The 18,101-nt window shown below is 36.7% G+C and overlaps 1 pseudogene; it reads right to left on the reverse strand.

The window, feature by feature from the left end:
- Positions 1-17,185: 17,185 nt before the first annotated feature.
- On the reverse strand, positions 17,186-17,806 carry LOC131217576 (E3 ubiquitin ligase BIG BROTHER-related-like; annotated as a pseudogene).
- Positions 17,807-18,101: the final 295 nt, after the last annotated feature.

The raw sequence follows: 18,101 nt of genomic DNA on the forward strand, positions 1-18,101 counted from the left end.
TTAGGTGTACTCAGGATTAGAGGTGTACACGAACCCGGCTAGGTTGATTAGCTGCTCGACTCGACTCGTAAAAGCTTGATTCGACTGAGTTCAAGTCGAGTTGAGTTGATTTTTTTAGCTCAAAAATGAGTTCGAGCTGAGTTTGAGTTGGCCCCAACTTAACTCGACTCGGATCAAATCCAGCTCGAATCAAACTCGGATCGAACCAGTTCGATGATTCGGTTACTTAATATTGATATTGCTCACCAAGTGCCTGATGAAATGACTCAACGAAGTGTGGCTAGTGGCAAGGAAGGTATGTACATGAAATAAATACCCTTTTTCTTTAAAAAAATATTTTTATGTTGCTTAGGAGTTTGATAAAATACCTTGAAAACCATTACTGCTATTTCTCATATAGTGAGATTTTGAAGGTGGCAGTCCAAGTGTTTGTGAAAATGCTGCATAGGCAAACTCAACTCGATCTTGGCTCGACCTGGTTCGAGGTACTGACCGAACCGAGCTAAGCTGCTCAGTCAGGCTCGAGGACTGAGCCGAGTCGAGTTCGAGCTGAGGTTAGCTAATGGTCGAGTCGAGTCGAGCTGAGGCCAGCTCGACTCGGTTCGACTCTATGTACACCCCTAATCGGGATTAGGAGGAAATTCTAAGACTTTTTAATTCATTATACGGTTTCAAAGGTGTAGCTAGCTTGCGTTGATAATGGTTGTTCGAATGGGGTAATCTCTATTTTTATAATTTCTACTTTCATATGTTATACTTTTTTCTCGAAAGAATTTTTCCACGTTGAAATTTGAAGTGTTTGCAATGTATTTTCTTAGTGCAATTTGATTAATTACTTATTCATCCCTGTGTGCTTCCATGGTTCCCTAACATGGCACACTTTCGCTTTGGACCTGTCTTATTTTTTATCTCATCCTATGAAATAACCTCACAAGATGAATGGACCGTGTGGATATAACACGTTTATCATAGTGGGGCATGAATAAACACACCTCTCTCAATCCATGTAATGAAGGATTACCATGATTTGACAATGAGGTCCGCATTGTGTAATAACAACTATCCAAACAGGCCCACATAAGATTTGTATTACTTTATTTGTTGGCTTGTGCTCTGAAAAGATCAGTTAAAATGAATGGACGGCCTGGATATGCTACACATACATGATACATAAAAGTGGGCCCCACGGTCAGGGCCGATGCATGTTGGAGTGCAACCTTTTGCACGACTAGGGTTTCGTACACATGTGACACATCGTCGAGAATGAATGTGCAGCACGGTTAGCTGACACCTCATTTCTCCCTCTGTAATTGGTGGTAAATGCACTAAATTATGGTACTGGCCTAGTACCTGATCATTTCTCTTCAATCCAAAATTTTTAATTATAGATGCCATATCTATTGAACGTACCATACTATCAACCGTGCTAAAGTGGTACGCGTGTGATGGATCTGGACCTTTATATGGAGCTTTTCATAGCGAAAATTAATTTTATCAGGTGGGCCACATATACAAAAAGAAATGGACGAGTTAGGAAATATGACGACCAACCATCTACATTGTTTGTGTGGCTTACCTAATGAGTGGACCAGCCCAATTTTATCAAGGAATCCAGACATGAATTGTCGAGATCACCCCATGAACGTCCTGGATTTTTCACACGTGTGCTACGCTGCCGTTACGGCGGGTTTTCGCACGGCGCTTGAAGATGGTGACGGGAGTTTGGATATAGGCGGCCGTTAGACGTGATTTCTTAGAATTTAAGGGTGTTTTTTTTTGGTGTTTGTTCTTTTAATATATTAATGATTTCCTCCTAAAGCCTTTGGGCCGGAAGTTCATTTGCAAGGATACTGGTTGGGGCCACTGCAACGTATGTGAGAAATCCAATCCGTCCATCCGTTTTGTGAGCTCATTGTAGGACGTACTGTAAAAACTGAATTGGATACAAAACTCATGGGTCAAAATTTGGGGAAAAAAATTTCTACCGTTGAAACCTTTCTGGGCTCCATCTTAATGTTTATATGCTATCAAAACTTATAAGGTCATTCCCAATGGGATCAAGTGGAAAAACCCTGATACAAAACTTTTATGGTCATGAAAATGCTTTAACGGTGCTAACTGAATTTCCACTGTTTCCACCTTGTGTGGGCCACTTGAGTTCTGTAAACATCTCAGTTTTAATTGTACGCCCTAAAATGAGTTCAAAAAGCGGATGTGCAGGGTGGATTTCCCACAAACGTCGCAGTGGGCCCCAACCAGCATCTTGAGCAGGAACTCATCGAGGGAGGCTTTGGCAGTAAATCCCCCTCCGCCGAGACGAGCGCTGGAGCTCCCAATTGTACGAACAGTTGGACGGATATTAAAGTTACATGGCCGTATTTATCATATTTACACCGTTACTACATTTTGGAGAGATCATTTTAAATATTTCTCCCGAATAAAATTCCACAGCTCAAGTGAATGACCTAGTAGCAATGGGACATTGATTCCCACTTTTAAAACATCCGCAGGGCTCATCATAAATTTTACTTTTTATTCAACCGGTTTATAAGGTTACATGGACTAAAAACAAATATAACATTGATCCAAAATTTCTATGACTCCAAAAGGGTTTGACCACTACTTTTTACAGTGTGGTCCACTTGATTTTTGGATATATTTTATTTTTTGGCTCAAGCTTTATGCTAGCAACCCTCGCATGTGTTCCGCACTGCCAAATTCCAAGACCAACATCATACTGGCACGCTTGGTATGACTGTTGTCCTGTTGTTAATTGAAGCTTTTAACAAAATGAGTAGACAATCTACTTGAGTTAGTAAAATTATTGAAGAACATGACCTCAATTAGGCCCATGAAGCATTTACAATACAGGCCAAGTCAGAGATCCCTAATCCGTCACTTCTAGCTATTCCGAAAGTAGGGTCAACATCCCATTGAACATGTCCTTGAATCTGTTGTTTTGGGCTATCTTTTATATAGCAGATTCGTACTTCTTCTAGCCTTCTTTATCATGTTTTTCTTGATCTCATAAGGCTAAGGGATGATCAAATTAATATTCTTATTAAGTCAAGATCATCTAGAGGCTATATGATTGTTTTGGGTTAAGGGTTAGGTTCACCAAGGCATCTCTTTTAACTTTATACGCTCCTTGATGCTTCTACCCTGCTTGTGTCTTTGTTCTTCACTTTCCAAAGGCTCAACCGACTACATGACACAACGGCTCACGTGATTGACAAACCAGGGTGCAAAAATGAGTGCACTAACATATGTTTATACCTGATACAGAATCTCAGAAAGCTTAATTCTAGGAACCTGATCGTGATAAACTTTTACACAATGCTTAGTTAGACCAATTGAGTCATACACTATCAATTTCAGAACCTAGCTCACAAGATCCACCGTCCATCAGATTTCACATCACATTTATTGGATGACCCACCCAAAAATCACAAGAAAACATCATCTCAATCCATGATTGATCCCCAACAATTTTATCGGGTTATACTTTATGTGGGACAAAATTAGGCCTACTTTCAGTGGTCCTAATTTATCTAGGGAGAATCCTACACAACTTACAAATTCTAAATCTAAAAAATAGTACAGAGTTGCGCATACATCTCACATCGCACTCCCTCATACAATAAATCTCGACCCAACTGTTCAATTGAGAGATTATTTGTACTCTTATACCTAGACACTCAAAGAAACCTCACTGGAGATTCAAGTTATGATTTTAGGATAATCCGACTACAGATTTCTAGACCAATCATTGAAACACAAGAACAATCCATATTGCACAATTAAAGTCAAATCATAATTATCTACAATGATCAATAGATGGACCCTAGACAAACCTTAGATAGCACGAGTGTGATCAATCAGCAGCCAGACCTTTGGATTAGACCACATACAATCAAAGTCCAATTGCACAGCGTGTGCATGTTTACATGAAAACAAAGTTTCAAAACTCTCTTATCAGGAATAGCCTTTGAACCGTGACTGAGGGAGAGATCTTCTCTCCGCTTCCTTCAATTTAGAAACCATTCGTTCATGATCTGAGTGCACCACTCTTAGACAATCCAAACAATTCATTAGCTTAACCCCAACCATCGATGCTCATTACATAAATAAACACACAAATAAACATGCACAAGGAACTAGAGAACCAAAACAAGTTCGTGAATGCACTAGAGTTTGGTTTGAAAAATGATTTTGTTATGTTATCTTGCATGCTCCATGTGAAAAGAATCTAGTTGATCCACATTTTCCAGTGTCTGGCCCTCTAATACTTGAGTATTGGACGTCCTCACTCGTCACCAATAGATATTTCTGATTTAGTATAAGCCTACTTGAGAACTTGCACGTACTTGGGATGAGAAACCTAGGGAATTGGCAGAACCTTGACCTCTAGAAACCCTATGTGTAGTCGACCCACCGAGCTCGAATGACTAGGAAACCCCAAGTGAACTCAAACCCTAGAATCCTGACAGCTCTCAGGTGAGGCAGTCGTGTCCCGTAGCGATTAAATAGACTCTCCTATACCGACTGTGAAATACGAATCATCGGATCCTTAGTTTTCAGGATCACAAATGTATATAACCTACCCTGTGCCAAAACCTATCTACCCGAATCGTAAGTTTCTATGTGTCCCGTTGAGTCTATTCGGTCTATTCTATAGACGCCCATGCTTAGGAAGTCATGTCGAACCTCACGCTAGAACCTTAAGTCAACCCCCAAACCCAACTAACTAATTTTCAAACCTCGAGTGCAGTGAAGGGCCTCATAGAGAGTGGAATTTGGGCTTCGTCGACATGACTGCTTGGCTTATCAGTTTAACCAATCTAAGTAGCCTAGGAAACCTAGGAATTCATGTTTAGTTGGTCCGACCGGTAGATTTATCAGTTCCCATTGGTCTAATTGGTAGTTTTATCAGTTCTCACTAGTCCGAATGGTATCCCCACTAGTCTGATCGTTTGGATGCATTTCTGTTTTAGTAAGCATCCCAACCAAACCCATGGGGCTATAAAATCCCTTAATTTCAGCTTTCATCTCATTTTACTAATTTCTAAGCCATGGGAAAGGGAGGGAGGGAGGGAGAGACAGAGAGAGAGAGAGAGAGAGAGAGAGAGAGAGCTTGGAGCTCATTCCGTTGGTTGCCTTCCACATCCGGTCGGTCTTTGTTGTTGTATGCTACCTCGGTTTCTTCCTCCATAGAAATCCTCGAGTCTAGCCCATGTAGACCTTGTCCCAGCCTATTAGCGAGCCTTGTATCCCTTACATGTAAGTTTCCCCCATCCATCCTTGTTGTTGAATTTGAAATATTGCATATTTACCCATAATTGTGCATTAATTTTATATGCATATATGTGCTAGTTGATATAATTACTTACATTTAGAGAGATAAGATGAAAACGTGATTAAAGTAATGATTTAAAGCTTAAAGAATGATCAAGTGAAGGATTAGATGCCTGGCGGATAATATTGAAGAATTCAAGTGTCAAAGATCTAAGAAAATCAAGTGCTAATAATGAAGAAACATCTGAAAAATCACATAGCCAAATAATATAAATAAAAGACTATTCGGTCCCACCTAAGGTATGTTCGGTCCAATTGAAAGTACCAAAGATAGTCTAACAACAAACAATGGATTTTCAAAGTAAATTCAGCTTGACCAAAGGCAATTAGATGCGAGCGAAGTGATATTCGATGCGATCGAAAGGTAGTTTGGCTCGACCAAAAGGAGACACTGTTTAGTGCAATTTATGGAGAAATTTGTTCTAGCCAAAGGAACATTTAGCTTGATTTAGTGCGATCGAATGGACTCATCATTGCGACCGAAGCGTAACAAAAGTGCGTAAAGTTGAAGTTGGTGTAAAGTCAATGTGGAATTTTCCTATTTAAATGGGCGATTTAGGCCACTCAAAACAAAAATTAGGGTTTGGGAGATAGAGCAAGAGGTGGTGGAGCTTCTACAGTGCTATTCTTTTTCCTAAAATTTTTAGTTCTAGTTTATTTTTCATATTTTTGTTTGATTTTATTTCAACTATAGCAATGGTTGGCTAAATCTCTTAGCTAGGGCTAAGAGGTGAAGCTTATAGTTGTTTTTAATGTTTTAGTTTATTATGATTTGAATGTTAAACAATTTATTGATTTTAATTTCAATAAAGTTCTAATTTTAGTTTACTTTGTTCCATTGTTAACTCTGGGCACTTTGGATGCTTAGGAAGGATAAGATTGTTTGCTTATCTATTTAATTTTTTTTCAAGGGATTGATTTGTAAAATTAATGGATTTATCATAGACTACAGGCATGATAGATATTCCCTACGATCAATAACTTGATGCTTCATGTGGAAACTGAATCAATTGAAGTTCATATCTATTTTTGTTTGTGAATTTTGAACTAACTGCCCTATTATCTAGTTGGATAGGATGGGACTTCAATTCCAGTTGTTTTATCTAATTAAATCAAGTGAATTAGGTATTGAGAATAGCTATAAGTGGATTATTAACGCTCTAATGATTTATCTTATTAATTTTTCCTTTCCTATACTTTGATTTCCATCATTTCTTTACTTTAATTCAAATTTCATAGTTAGTTTTGGTTTAGTTCTAGGTTTAAAGTGTTTTAAGAATGTACTAGTATAAGTCCCTGAGGATTCGATCTCGGTCTCACCGAGTTAAAATAACATCGTAGCCCTGCACTTGGGGTTGTTATCCTTTTGTATCGATCAAGTTTTTGGTGTTGTTGCCACGAACTTCAGTTGTGTTTTTATAAAATAATTTAGGGTTAGAATTTATTTAGAATATGGATTAGTTTTTGCTGCATTTTTAGGCTAGGGTTTTTCCTTAAAAATTCATATACTAATATTGTTTTTGTTTATCCTTCTATTTCACATAATCTAACCTAGAATCATCAATCAAGTACTACATTTTCCAACTTCTTTCTTTAGATTGTTTCTTTAAAAAAAATTTGATGTAAAAGTTTTAATTGTTTGCTTTTAGAAGTAGAAGTAGGTTTAGAACTAGGTTTGAGTGGTTCATGCCCAAGTGGGTCTATGATCACACTCTTTTTCTTCTAAGTGAAGGAGGACTAGTTGACGGATTGTCTATCCATTAATGTATTAGAAAACACCTTTGATATTTTGAATTGGTTGAGAACATGGCAGAGAACTAACCCAATCGGTGTGTTGAAGAACAAACACAACAAGATGAGCATAATGTGCACAGTGGTCCACCACCTAAACTTTACGTGACTATTTACAACCAGTTAGGACGAGCACGCCTTCCTGCATGATTTTTCCACATAATGCAGGAAATATGAATTTCAAACTGGGAGTGATCCAACTACTTCCGAAATTTCATGGACTAAATTTCGAAGTCCATATCTACATCTCAAAAAGTTTGATGAGATAATAGACACCCTACACTTTAATAATATGTCTGATGATACTTTGAGACTAAAATTGCTCCCTTCTTTAAAGGAGAAATCCAAGTCATATGGATCGAGATCGATTTGGACATGGGCTGAGATGACCCGAGAGTTCTTTAAAAACTTTTTCCCGATTCATAAAACTAACATTCTCAAACGAGCCATAATGAATTTTTCATAAAAGGAGGATGAAACCTTCTCCCAATGTTGGGAGAAATTTAAGGAACTTCTAAATGCATGTCCACATCGTGCCTATGATATTTGGCAGGTAATAAGATCTTTCTATGATGGACTAACTTCACCCATGCGTCAATTCGTAAAAATGATGTGTAATGGGGAGTTCATCAACAAGGATCCCGATGATGCATGGGAATACTTTGATATGTCATTGAAAACACATAATCTTGGAATACTTTGAATAAGTCAACCAATCCCAAGTCGATTTAGTCCAAGAAAAAAAGGAGGGATTTATGTCTTAAGGAAAGAATATGGCATTAATGTTAGGGTAGCCAGCCTCAAAAGAAAAGTCGAGGCCATGGAATTGAAGAAATTGAAAACGGTTAAACCCAATGAATAATTATTAATGGCCTTTCAATGCTCCAATTTCAAACATATATAGCTCTAGTTGGCGGAACCACCCAAATCTCTGTTGGAGGAATGGACTAATGACTAATACTAACAAGAATCCTCAATGGCCTCTTCTTTTAATTCTTATTCCATTTTTAATGCTGAAGAAGACCCAAGAGGATCCAATTCAAAGGTTCATGAATGATCAAGAGCAATTCAATGAAAATGCCATACAAACATTACAATCATTAAGGATGTTTACATCCTTCATTCAAAGATTAGGGTCATAATTAAATGTTCGGGAGAAGGGGACTCTTCCACCCCAACCTTTACTTAAGCCAAAACCTCAATGTGAGATAAGTGACCTAACTCTTTTACTCAACATGTGGAGCAAGCTAAGTCTATCACCATTCTTAGAAGTGAAAAAACAATTGATAAGAGTATCCTAGTGAGGTATGATAAGCCTAACAACTCAGAAGAATCTAATGGTAATGATGAGCCTAGCAACACCCACTATGAAAAGGAATTAGAACAAGAGTATAAGACCGTGGCTCCATTCCCATAACAATTGATCTCACCCAAAACTCTACCCAATACTCAAGATATCTTAGAGATTCTCAAACAGGAAAAAATCAACACACTACGCTAAAACAGCAAAAAAAGGACGGTCCAAAACCGTCTCAAATGACCAAAAAGGACGGTCATGAACCGTCGCATGGGCCATCAAATTTTGACATGTCGTATTACTTAAAGAACGGTTGAAAACCGTCATTCTTATTGATGAAAAAAGGACGGTCATGGACCGTCTCTTATGAGCCTTCAAAGGACGGCCATCGACTGTCCTTTAAAACGATGGTCATGGACAGTCCTTAAAAAGAACTGTCATAAACCGTCTCTGATGAGCCTTCAAAGGACGGTCATGGACGGTCCTTAAAAAGGACTATCATGGACCGTCTCTGATGAGCCTTCAAAAGACGGCCATGGACCATCCTTAAAAAGGACTGTCATGGACCGTCTCTTATGAGCCTTCAAAGGACGGCCATGGACCGTCCTTAAAAAGAACTGTCATGGACCGTCCCTTATGAGCCTTCAAAGCACATTTTCAAATTTGAGAAGGTCAATATACACCTGTTACAATATATTTCATCGTATTCTTCCTGATATACACCTGTTATATAATATATTTCATCATATTCACATTCACATCCATCTAAACCCAAACTACGTAAATCCAACATAAACTGCATTCATCCAAACATAGACTACAGCCATCCAAACACAAACAATCTTATCCACATTACATTCATCCACGCATAAATACATATAAGTTTAACATCATAAATTTTAAAAAAAGGAAAAAAATCAGCAACGATTTTCTTTTTGTGTCTTTCATCTAAAAAAATATTAAACCAACAAAACATTATAATTCAGAATCATGAAGAATTGCATAAACTTCTTCCAAAAAAGTGGACACTTTTTAAAAATAAAACTGATCATTAAAATAAAACTAATGCAAGCAAATAATGCAAAAAAGTGTTTCAATTCAAGTTAATGGAAACAATAACAAAAATTAAAGCTTTTTAAAAAGGGGCATGTGTTAAAAGGGATACATTCTTGTTTGTTGCCATGTGATTGGGCTACAATTCAAGTTAATAGAAACAACAATAAAAATTAAAGCTTTATAAAAAGGGGCATGTGTTAAAAGGGATACATTCTTGTTTCTTGCCATGTGATTGGGCTACATTATTACAGCAATCGGGTTCGAGTTCGGGATCAGGTTTAGGTTTGGGTTTTCAAGTTTAGGTTTAGGTTTAGGTTAGGGAGTTGAGATTAGGATTAGGTGTAGGTCTAGGTTTAGGGATTTGAGAATACATTTAGGTTTTAGGTTTAGGTTTAGGTTTTAGGTTTTAGGTTTTAGGTTTAGGTTTAGGTTTAAGTTTAGGTTTTAGGTTTTAGGTTATAAGTTTAGGTTATAGGTTATAGGTTATAGGTTAAGGTTTAGGTTATAGGTTTTGGTTTAGGTTTAGGTTAAGGTTTAGGTTTAGGTTATACGTTTAGGTTAAGGTTTAGGTTTTAGTTATAGGTTATAGCTTTAGGGAATTGAGAATAGGTAAAGGTTAAGGTTTATGTTTAGGAAATCGGGTCTGGGTTCGGGATCGAGTTTAGGTTTAGATTTTCAAGTTTAGGTTTAAGTTTAGGTTAGGGAGTTGAGATTAGGATTAGGTGTAGGTTTAGGTTTAAGGATTTGAGAATACATTTTGGTTTTAGGTTTAGGTTTAGGTTTTAGGCTTAGGTTTAGGTTATAAGTGTAGGTTATAGGTTTAGGTTTAGGTTAGGTTATAGGTTAAGGTTTAGGGAATTGAGAATAGGTTAAGGTTTAGGTTTAGGAAATCGGGTTCAGGATCGGGATCGGGTTTAGGTTTGGGTTTTCAAGTTTATGTTTAGGTTTAGGTTAGGATTAGGTATAGGTTTAGGTTTAGGGATTTGAGAATACATTAGCTTTTAGGTTTAGGTTTAGGTTTAGTTTTCGGTTTAGGTTACAAGTTATAGATTTAGGGAATTGAGAATTGGTTAAGGTTTAGGTCTAGGAAATCGGGTTCGGGTTCGGGATCGAGTTTAGGTTTGGATTTTCAAGTTTATGTTTAAGTTTAGGTTAGGGAGTTGAGATTAGGATTATGTGTAGGTTTAGGTTTAGGGATTTGAGAATACATTAGGTTTTAGGTTTAGGTTTAGGATATAGGTTATAGGTTTAGGTTTAGGTTTAGGTTTAGGTTAAGGTTATAGGTTAAAGGTTTAAGTTTAGGTTTAGGTTAAGGTTATAGGTTATAGGTTTAGGTTAGGTTATAGGTTTTTGGTTAAGGTTTAGGTTATAGTTATAGGATTTGGGATTTGAGAATAGGTTATGGGTTCAGGTTATAGGTTATAGGTTATAGGTTTAGGTTAAGGTTTAGGTTATAGGCTTTGGGATTTGAGAATAGGTTTAGGTTATAAGTATAAGTTTAGGTTAGGTTGTAAGTTAAAGTTTAGGGAATTAAGTTTAGGTTATAGGTTTAGGTTATAGTTTATGGGTTTAGGTTATAGGTTTAAGTTGTAGTTATAGGTTTTGGGATTTAAGAATAGGTTTAGGTTATAGGTTAAGGGTGTGGTCCTTGCAAATACAGATATAAACACGGCCTACTCCAATTGGTCAGGCCCTTCCAATGGTATCCATAGGAAATGGACAACTTCATCATGGTCATAAAAGCGGTTCCCATCTTCCAGGGACTCCCGCTCAATATCCGGATAGCTCCGACGTACATCCGGGTCTGCTCCATCAATTTCGAGTAAATACATAAACATGGCCTGTCCAAATGGTCAGGCCACTCCAATGTTGTCTATAGGAAATGGACAGCTTCATCATGGTCATAACAGCGGTTCCTACCTTCCAGGGACCCCCGCTCAACATCCAGATAGCTCCGACGCACATCCGGGTCTGCTCCATTAATTTCGAGTTAATACATTTAAAAATAATATAATTATATCTAAAAGTATCTGAATACCTGGGGAAGGCCTCCCATATTCGTATTGTTGATTACTCATCCCTTTGTCTATAAGCCACAATTGACCAATACTTTCTATTGCTACTTGTACTCTGAACCCAACACAAATATAACTGGGAAACAATATAAGTAATAAGAAAAAATGAATTTACCTGTACACATCATTAAATGTTTCCCTATAAGTAGGTGATATTATATCTTTGATAGCCACAACATATATGACAGAGAAAAATGCAACCGATACAGTCTGTTATAATTCAAAGGAGAAAAAAGATTTGTGGCTGCACCGATATTCTAGTACATTACGAACGGCTGCCTACGTACCGAAAAAGTCAGATTGAGATCAAGCCACTACGTAGTTCTTTTTAATTAACTAAGTTACTAAAGGTCATAAATTTCATATTTAACAAAGTATCACTGAACGTTGTCTCAAATCGTTTCTGGTTGGTGCATTTAAAAAAATTCAAATACACAATCAATGCATATTCTTGTTACATCTCGTACTGCAACAAGGGGGTTCGAGATCGGGTTTAGGGTTGGATTTTTAAGTTTAGGTTTAGGTTAGGGAGTTGAGATTAGGATTAGGTGTAGGTTTAGGTTTAGGGATTTGAGAATACATTTAGGTTTTAGGTTTAGGTTTAGGTTATAAGTTATAAGTTTAGGCTTAGGTTAGGGAGTTGAGATTAGAATTAGGTGTAGGTTTAGGTTTAGGGATTTGAGAATACATTTAGGTTTTAGGTTTAGGTTTTGAGATTTGAGAATAGTTTTAGATTATAAGTATAGGTTTAGGTTGGGTTATAGGTTAAGGTTTAGGAATTAGAGTTTAGGTTATAGGTTTAGGTTATAGGTTATGGGTTATAGGGTTTAGGTTAGGGTTTAGGTTATAGGTTTAGGTTACAGGTTATAGGTTTAGGTTTAAGTTATAGGTTTAGGTTTAGGTTTAAGTTTTAGATTTAGGTATAGGCTTAGGTTATAGGTTATAGGTTATATGTTTAGGTTAAAGTTTAGGGATTCGGGTTTGGGTTTTGGTTTGGGTTTTGGTTTAGGTTATAGGTTTTGGTTTGGGTTATAGGTTATAGGTTTTGGTTAAGGTTTAGGTTTTGGTTATGGCTTTTGGGATTTGAGAATAGGTTTAGTTATAAGTATATGTTTAGGTTGGGTTATAGGTTAAGGTTTAGGTTTAGGTTATAGGTTTTGGGATTTGAGAATAGGTTTAGGTTATAAGTTTAGGTTTAGGTTTAGGTTATAGGTTTTGGTTTAGGTTATAGGTTATAGGTTTATGTTTAGGTTAAGGTTTGGGTTATAGGTTAAGGTTTAGGTTATAGGTTATAGGTTATAAGTATAGGTTTAGGTTAAGGTTAAGGTTTAGGTTTAGGTTATAAGTATAGGTTTTGGGATTTGAGTATAGATTTAGGTTAAGGTAATAAGTTTAGGTTAAGGTTATAAGTATATGTTATAGGTTAAGGTTAAGGTTTAGGTTTAGGTTATAAGTATAAGTTTTGGGATTTGAGAATAGGTTTAGGTTAAGGTTGTAAGTTTAGGTTAAGGTTATAAGTATAGGTTATAGGTTAGGGTTAAGGTCTAGGTTTAGGTTATAAGTATAAGTTTTGAGATTTGAGAATAGGTTTAGGTTAAGGTTGTAAGTTTAGGTTAAGGTTGTAAGTATAGGTTATAGGTTAAGGTTAAGGTTTAGGTTTCGGCTATAAGTATAGGTTTTGGGATTTGAGAATAGGTTTAGGTTAAAGTTATAAGTATAGGTTTAAGTTATAGGTTAAGGTTTAGGCTTAGGTTATATGTATAGGTTTTAGGATTTGAGAATAGGTTTAGGTTAAGGTTGTAAGTTTAGGTTAAGGTTGTAAGTATAGGTTATAGGTTAAGGTTAAGGTTTAGGTTTTGGCTATAAGTATAGGTTTTGGGATTTGAGAATAGGTTTAGGTTAAGGTTATGAGTTTAGGTTAAGTTATAAGTATAGGTTTAGGTTATAGGTTAAGGTTTAGGTTTAGGTTATAGGTATAGGTTTTAGGATTTGAGAATATGTTTAGGTTAAGGATATAAGTTTAGGCTAAGGTTATAAGTATAGGTTATAGGTTTAGGTTAAGGTTTAGGTTTAGGTTTATGTTATAGGTTATAAGTATAGGTTTATGTTTAGGTTAAGGTCTAGGTTTAAGTTATAGGTATAGGTTTTGGGATTTGAGAATAGGTTTAGGTTATAGGTTATAAGTATAGGTTTATGTTTAGGTTAAAGTCTAGGTTTAGGTTATAGGTATAGGTTTTGGGATTTGAGGATAGGTTTAGGTTAAGGTTATAAGTATAGGTTAAGGTATAAGTATAGGTTATAGGTTAAAGTTATAGTTTAGGTTAAGGTTATAAGTATAGGTTATAGGTTTAGGTTTAGGTTTATGTTTAGGTTTAGGTTTAGGTTATAGGTTTAGGTTTATGTTAAGGTTTAGATTATAGGTTATAGGTTATAGCTTTAGGGAATTGAGAATAGGTTTAGGTTATAGGTTTAGGGTGTGGTTTAGGTTAAGGGTATGGTCACTGCAAATACAGATATAAACACGGCTTATCCAAATGGCCATGCTCCTCCAATGCTGTCTATAGAAAATGGACAGCTTCATCATGGTCATAACTGCGGTTCCCACATTCCGGGGACCCTTGCTCATCCGGATAGCTCCGATGCACATCCGGGTCTGCTCCATCAATTTTGAGTAAATACAGATATAAACACGGCCTGTCCAAATGGCCAGGCCCCTCTAATGCTATCCATAGGAAATAGGCAGCTTCATCATGGTCATAACAGCGGTTCCCACCTTCCAAGGACACCCCCGCTTAACATCCGGATAGCTCCGACGTACATCCGGGTCTACTCATTTAAATAAAATGGATTATAGGGTTGAGAATTCAATGGAACTACAGTGCATGTACATCAAGAAAACATTTACTAAATAAAAAATTCCAATTTATCAGTAAGGTCCAATTTATTAGTCAGATATATCTAGCTAGACTAAATACTACTTCTTTTTTTTTTTTTTTCTAGATTGAAACAGGGTAGATAGTTGATGATCTTTTCATATATAATCAATGTGACATATGGAGAGATATGACTTATAATTATGCCATGTGCCTCGCTCAGACATCTCCTAACAAATTTTCTTTCTAATACAATAAAAAATCTCATCACTTGTCCATCCTCTGTTCATGAAACAAAATGAAGGTTCTTCTTGAAACAATGCTGGGTTTCAAAATCAATTTGAAAGCACTATATATAAGCGTGTTTTGCATAAATGATAAAAGCCATATCTATAAGATCTTGATGTCACCAAAGAATATATCAAAATCAATTTGAAGGCACTGTGGATAAGTGCATTTTGCAAATAAGTATGATAAAAGGGTGTGAAATACCTACAGAGACTGTCCACACATCACACGAACATATCATGACAGTTTTACATTCAAATAAACCATTCCATTCATCCATCAATTAGATGGATCTAGCAACTATAGCTAGCAATGAAGGCTTGCACATTCAGTTCCGAGTAATCATATACAACAAATATATAGGAGACCATAGGTACCTGCATATAACATAGTGGTAAGAGTACCAGCTAAGACCATAGTCTTCCCAGCAACCACCATTAAGCTTCTTTTGAGAACTATTTATCTGAAACTCCAAAAAAGAACTTCCCAAAAGAATTTTAGAAAACTCCCCCAAGAACTATTTATCTAGATCTATAAAAGAACCAAAAAAGAGAGATCATGACCATCTAGTTCCCTAGAAAGCATGAAACAACTCACAATGCCATTCCCTTAAAACCATGAAAGAACCAAAACTAATCAACAAAAATAAAAATAAAAATGATTGAAGAACCACTCTAGCACAGGCAACCCCCCTTCTTTGAAGAAACTAATGACAGATTCAGTTTCAAAGATGGTAGCTCATGCTTAATGAATGAATATCATATTCCTTATGCAGAAATATCTACAAAAATCTTATTAGAGTTGCTTGTTGTCACAAACCCTTGGCTGGGTAAAGTGTGCTATATAAAACCATCCTTGTAATAACCTTCTTCTTGGTTTTTGTACCCTTTTGTTGTTGGTATGAGTACCAGCTAATGTTAGCTAACCATACCAACAACTGTCAACTAATATTATTTCTAATCAAGGGATTCAAAGAGCCATGAAAAAGATTAAAGACAGTAAGAAAAAGATGTTTTCAACAACTTTTATCAAGCCAGAGTGCCTCAATAGGGCCTTTCCTTTACCTTTCAATACAATGGAGATGGTTGAAATGAAAAAGAAAGAAAATAAATAAATAAAATCAAAACTCCAAACAATGAGATTTGAAAGGAAAACAGATCTAGGTGAACAACACTTGTCAAAGATCCAGGCCATTCATCAAGAAGGGTACATTGTAAAATAAAATACAGCAGCATACACTATAGATTCCAAAAAGAATATGTCAATGAAAAGCCATTCGATCAACATATTGTAATGGAAGAAAACTCCAACATACCCAACTCATCAAAAAATTAAAAAGAAAAAGAAAAATAATGAAAAATAATGATGAACATGTGAAGCAAGTGTTTAAGAGTGGAGGTCAGTGAACCAACTCCTTTTCTACTCATTTGATTTTGCAATTTGGAGGACCCTAAAACTCTTTTGCATCAACTTGTCTTAGCCAAAAACCATAGCTATTATTCAAAATTGGCTTCTATAATGATAGAGGCCGGATGCTGTAGATGTAGAAGGAATATCACCAAAGGGTGCTTTGAATAATCTAGTGGGCTATGTTGTCTGATGGAATTTGCAGTCATAAGACGTGAAGACTTTGAAAAAGGCTGCCATAAGTGATAGATAATAGATGGAGTAGGATCTAAAGGAAACTGAAAGTTTTTATAAAGAATCTGGTTCTCATATATCATCTACCTCTCATATACCAATCTCCCATATAAGAATATACTCAGTTAATTAATACGCATGCACCAACATTGATCATGGACTAGTTGCAAATGAAAGGTTAGCAAATATGAGAAGCATATGAGAAATAGCTGCATGTCGAACACATTGAATATGTAAATTTTAGCATGATAAATTTATCATGGTCGATAACTTCAAATCACCCGCACAATTAAAAGCTTATCTTTAGACCATAGCAGCTAGTAAATTCCTTCAATCTCATGATGTCAATAAATTTTAGTTTTTTTAAATTGCTATTTAGATAAAATTACATGCTCCATTCCATTGTTATTCATTCATCATTTTGATTTAAAAAATTGAGACCCATATTTTGAACTATAATTGTATATAACAATTGGAAGTTGAAAGAGGCCCAAATATAACAATGATGATACTTTGAATTGAGTGGGCCCCCAAATAAATAGACTAGTCTCCACAAATTGCACAGATTGAATTATCCTATAGATCCAACTGGCGAACTTTTCCCATGCTGTAATCCATTTAGAAGTCATCAGATAGGATAGATAAGACAACCCAATTGGTGATATCATCTACAGATGCCCAACCATAGTAGAACCCATCCCACAAACGGTTCAGGTGCTAATGGTGTCCAATGTGAGTATAGTGCAGCAGTCATGGAAATTCATGCCATGCAATCTAACCAGATTTTGTCTAATTTAAAATACCATAGTTCAAGTGAACTCACAATCATTGATGCCGGCAAGGGCCATCAAACCAATAGCAACTTCTCGCTCCTTTGCATCCTAAAGGGCCCTCACATATGCCTCATCACTATCAAATGCTAACGGGTCCTCCACACCCAATTCATCCTCACTCGGGGCCCGTCCATGCACATCGAATGTGTCTTCACCATCATCAATGCTCCCAGCATCATTCCCATCATCATTCGGATCATCACCAGCTTCATCTTCATAAACATAACTACCACTATCAGAACTTCCATAATCGCTTCCATCACCGCCATTCATTTTAAGCATCATATATGCCCTTTCCTGGCCCATAAGCAACAAAACCCAATCAACAAAAAAGACAGAGAATGAAAGAAGGAGCTGATTCATGAAAACCCAAACCCTAAACAGAATAACGGATTAAACCTGTTCTTGAAGTGTATGGGCGAGGGCCAGATCGGCATCAACTTGGCTTAAGCTGGTGAAGGGCACGCGGGAAGGCTGTTGAGATGAGGGGTTGGATTCGGGTTCCGATTCTGACTCAGAGTTAGGGTTAGAGTTTTCTTCGTTGGGTTTGTCGCCATGGTTAGATTCTTTGGCGTTCTCCATGTAGATAAGAAAAGAGAGAAGAGAATGCTAAAGCTTGGATCAGAGAAAGAGATTGAAGGAGATGTGGGTTAGGGAACGAAGAGAGAGAGAGCAAGAGAGAGAGAGAGAGAGAGAGAGAGAGAGAGATATTTGGGATTTGGGGTTTTTTTGGGCGCAGCTTTGTTTTTGAGCGCGCACCCAAATTTAGGTCGGGGTCTGGTATGGCTCTGTGGGCCCCACCATGATGCGTGTCAAACATCTACCCCATCAGTCAGATGCATCATCACATGGTGGGCCCAGAGATTAAAAATCAAATCAATCTATTACTTGT

The sequence above is a fragment of the Magnolia sinica genome, chromosome 10 (genome assembly GCF_029962835.1).
Source record: "Magnolia sinica isolate HGM2019 chromosome 10, MsV1, whole genome shotgun sequence".
NCBI classification, from domain to species: domain Eukaryota; kingdom Viridiplantae; phylum Streptophyta; class Magnoliopsida; order Magnoliales; family Magnoliaceae; genus Magnolia; species Magnolia sinica.